At 39.6% G+C, this 4905-nt stretch overlaps 1 long non-coding RNA gene across 1 annotated transcript; it reads left to right on the forward strand.

Annotated features, from left to right (window-relative positions):
* Positions 1-1235: 1235 nt before the first annotated feature.
* On the forward strand, positions 1236-4546 carry LOC120399125. The gene is made up of 2 exons (XR_005594973.1): positions 1236-1924; positions 4023-4546. It is a non-coding gene; the product is annotated as an uncharacterized LOC120399125 (long non-coding RNA).
* Positions 4547-4905: the final 359 nt, after the last annotated feature.

Here is a 4905-nt window from a genome sequence, read left to right on the forward strand (position 1 = left end):
GGTTACAAGAAAAACAAAGATAAAATGCTTATTAATGCCTAACTTAACAAACTATGTAAGATTCAAGAAAAGTTTTTCACCACATGCTTTGACCAGTCTCATTGACCAAGCCATCTGGGTCAGAACCCCTATCCCAGAGTCCAACAAATTCTTCCTTTGTCCTTCAGGTGCTGTGAATACGATAGGCAGAGAGAGGGGGGTGCTTTGGGAGTGTTCATCCCTCCTTTTTATAGTTTCAGTACCTCTCTTGAAAAACATTTCCAGCTGGGCACCAGGAGATGGAGAATCTATGTGGGAGGATGTTCCCTGTTGGTTTTTTTCTCACCTGTTTGAGCTTTCTTTGTTTCCCTTCCTGCTTGATGATTCTTTTTACTGCTAAGATGCAAATTAAGCAAAACACACGTTCCTTTTTTTAGGACAAACTACTTTGCCAATTTCTGTTTGGGCAATGCTGTGGGGTTTGGGACATGTTTTAATAACATCACACAGGGATATCTTATAACTTCACATGCAATGTTGACACACATTTTACCAGGGCAATAATGACCAGCAAATTATGAGTTTACAGATAACACCTCACAAGACATACTTTGTGCAAAGACTATGACAGAAGTGGATAGGCTGTGAATATAGGGGTGTATTCTGTCACAGAGACAAAAAGCTAGACATGAGAAAACATATGGTTTGGGTAACTTTCACAAATGACCTGGAGAGCTGAGAATGGAGGAAGATAAGACAGGCTTTTCCAGGAGGCAGGAAAAGCCACAAATTTTAAACAGTGAGGGTAATTAACCATTGGAACAAACCACAGCAGAAATGATTTTTCTAATCTCTTGATGTCTTCAGATCAAGATTAGATGCCCGAAATATATACGTTAGCCCAACACAAGTTATTGAGCTCAATATAGAAGTAATCTTGATGAAATATAATGGCCTGTGATATACAGTAGGTCAGATTAGATGATCTAATCATCCTTCTATGAATCTTTAAAACACATTTTGGAAGGTTCCTGCATTATCAATGACCAGATGATGTGCAGGGGTATTGTGATGGGGTGGACTAGGCCTAGAGGCCCCTTGCTGGAGGCAGGGAAAAGAGCAGAAGAGAAGCCCTCCAGGCTGCCTAGAGTGGATGCAGGAGAGCAGCCAATCAGAGGGGCTGCTGGAGCGACCAATCAGTGGCCAGGAGCACATAAAGAGAACCAGTAGAGGCACAGCAGTCAGTTGCTGCCTGGAGCTTGAAGAGGGAAATCTGGGTGGCTGGTTGGCTGGAAGAGCAGAGGACTGTGTGCAGCTCACTGCACACAGGACTGAGCCTAGGGAAGTCTGCCAAAGAATGGGTGCCTGGATGGCTGGAAGAGCAGCAGGACCATGGACAGGTCTGTGGAGGCAGGCTGAGCCCAGGGGACTGAGCCCAGACCCTAGCCAAATACTGTGATGAGTCCTGCTGGTATGGTTGAAGACTGAGCCCAGGGAGAGCTGCCGAAAGGACAGCAACTGAGGGTACTGAGATGGGCCCCTGTTGGGCTGTTAAAGAAGACAGTGTCTCCGGGGAGGAAGCCTGAGTGCTACAGTCCCATAGCAGGGCCATGAGAAAGAGCTGGAGACTGTATACCCCCAAAGGCGGGACAGTGTGTATGACTTGGCTGGAGGCTGAGTTGTTGAAGGCCTGCTGAAAAAACATTGGCTGGGTGCGGGGGTGGAGAGTGCTTGTAAGAGGCGTTTGCCACCCTATTGTAAGAACTGAAAAAAAACACAGGCTCACATGCAACCAAAAAGGGAGTGCCTGCCAGAGGTGGGTGCTGTGAAAAAGACTGAATGATTGCAGGCACGGTGCCAATGCCGTTACAGGAAGAAAGGAAGCCAGTGCAAGATGAGTGGAGAGAGCAATGAGGAAAGAAGAGGTAGACCACTTAATACAATGGTAAATCAAGTGATTTTGCTGACATCAATAGTTACACCAGTGCAGCATGAAAATTGGGCCGTGTGTGTGTGTGTGTGTGTGTGTGTGTGTGTGTGTGTGTGTATTGACAAGGCTTTCAAGCAAAGGAATAAAGGTTCGGTTATGAAGGACTTTTAGAAAGGGAAACCTGAGAATGTACATTCATAATACTGTCTTTTTTTAGATCTCTTAACACATGCAAAATAACTACTTATGTGCATTATGTGAACTATTCAGGGAAAATGGTATCCCCTGAATGAACATGTGTTTTTCCCCAACATCAAATGATCTTTGGGTAAACATAGTATTTTTTCCATTTACCTAGTCATTTTTAGTAGTACTGATGATAATATATGTGAACACTGCAATAAATACAAGTTAAAATATTGGAGTCTATATTGAAGAAAACCAATAAACAGCTTGTATGTATGGATAGGTGTGAAATTATTGCTTACTCTTCAACAATGCTCTAGCAAAATTGTGATTTTCAGATATGATCTGTTCAGTCAAATTAAAGTTTAGTGACTGCCTCCAGACATGCATTTATCATCAAAAAACAAATCAAACAGAAAGAACGGTCAGCAATACATAACTGTATTCAAAAGCAACAACAGCAGCACTGGTGCGTGAACTTTACAGCAGTAGGCAGATAACAGAAGCAGGAAATAAGAGTACCATAATAGATCGCATTAGGACAGGATATTATAGTATCTCAACCTTGTTCACTAATATAAAATTATGAGCTACAGCTTTCATAGCCATACTTGTCAAACTATATTAAAAAACTAGAAAAATGTGATTGTTTCCTTTCACATGTGGTGATTTGGTCAAGAAATTAGGTGTGTATGGTAACAAACATACAATATGTCCTGCATAATTCAGAACTAACCCCCCGTCCCCCGGCATATTATAATACTGTGTACTGTATAATAATGATCTGTATCTCACTAGGTCCCCCTTGGCTCCATTCACTGTATTCAGATGAATATCTTGCAAACCTTTTCTTGCTCCTTAAAGCTGAGGGCCCACTCATTGGTGTAGGAACTAGGAGTGCTGAGGGTGCTTCCGCACCCCCTGGCTTGAAGTGGTTTCCCTTATATACAGGATTCACAGATTGGTTCAATGGCTCTCAGCATCCCCAATATACAAATTGTTCCAGCACCCCTGGGTACACTAGTGAGTAGAGTTGTGCCAGTAGAACATAACCATCTGGCTCTTTGACTGTGGTACCAGCTCATACTCTATAGAGAAGACTGCAAAAGCTAAAGAATTTGCAATCCCCCTGTCACCTTAAGTAACTTATTTTCATTTAATCTATTTTTATTAGCTGGGAGATGTCTGAATATTTTTATATTCTTAATCTTAGGGTGTGAAAGTGTGGCTGGCGGCATGTATGTGTGTATGAACTCCCAAAAAGTCCTTATGGGTAAGGCACCATAAAGAAATTCCCCAGGTTTAAACAGCCCTAAATCATCTCTTATTAGATTAATCATTAGTGTGTGTTCTATATTTAGAAGCCCTGAGAGATTATCATTTGACATTTCTGGTAAATAGAACATGTGAAACTTTTGTTTATTAAGAATGTCCTGTTAAAGTGGCTATTATGATATCCTTATGATGGGGGAGAGAGGGAAGAAAGGGTTAGCCACCATAGGAGTTTTAAACTAACAAGGAAGCTTTGTAAATGGCTCTGAGACATATAATTCGTTCAGACATAGATAATTTGATTTCAGAATTAAGTTATTTAATCAGCTCCAAGATTTGATTTTGGGAAAATTCCTTAGTTAGGCCAACTTGGCCAACTTCCTCCTTACACTCCCTCTTAGAATTTATAAGGATTTATTAGTTTTGGTATTACTTTGATATGACAAATGTGATTTTACTACAATCCAAAGTTGAGACTAACTTGTTTGCTATCTTGATTAGATTTTGCTATTAAATTGATAGTTGTATTGCTTTATTTCTAGTTTAATTTAATATTATTAATAGCTTATCTTTTGTGAGGTTTTCTTGATTTTTATATTGTTTGTTTCAATGAAACTTATAAAAAAAAATACTGAATCACACTTATTTCAACAAGCAGTCCACATCCAGCCCCTTTGAGGACCTAAGTGGATATCAACTGGACAGACTGAAAGCCTGCCAAGCTCCTTCCATGGCCCTCCCTCCTCTCCCGGTAGTGTTTAGTTCTCACAAAGGTGTAATGTTAAAATGTCCAGGCATCACACTGAAAATGTATTTCTTAACCTGGCATTAAGATAATATTTTCTTTGGTGTTTTTGTGTATGTGTATGTGTTCAAGTACATTTGATGTGCTACTGTATGTATCACAAAGAAAATACAAAGCAGTAGTAACTGAGGCGATTTTATGTAGGTTAGTTAGATCCACTCAGCAGGTAGAAAAAGCAGAGACTAGATAAAAAATGTTTATTTGAACCAAACAACATAGATATTAAAATGTTCATATTTTTAGCTGGTAACTGTAAAATGGACATGGATTTGAGTTGCCTAACCATCTCCTCTCATGTCTGCAAAAGAGTCTGTATTTATATACCCATAGGGTTATATTAACATGTTTGTAATTAAAATCCTATTTTAATCCTATTCCACTTGGTAAGGCTATGATTTATGATCGCTATTCCTTATTTAGACACTTTGTCTATTGCTTAAGGCTTCTTGTTTGGAATACTTAAGAGACGAAGATAATGAAAGAATCCCAAGTGAGAATTGGAAACTATACATGTGCTATCTTGGAAAGGAAGCAAAAGATTCAGTTTGCTGGAGGTATTTAATCATCTTGTTGAGCATATAATATGTGCATCCTCCCCAAAAAGCATTTTAATTAAATGCTAAAATGTAGAATGAATGCTAATATGACAAGTATTGAAGTGTCTGTTTCCTTGTGACAAGATCATACCATTGTGAGCACCATGCTATATAGCTGCACATAATATATGCATATT

The sequence above is a fragment of the Mauremys reevesii genome, linkage group 2, assembly GCF_016161935.1.
Source record: "Mauremys reevesii isolate NIE-2019 linkage group 2, ASM1616193v1, whole genome shotgun sequence".
In the NCBI taxonomy this organism is placed as follows: Eukaryota; Metazoa; Chordata; order Testudines; family Geoemydidae; genus Mauremys; species Mauremys reevesii.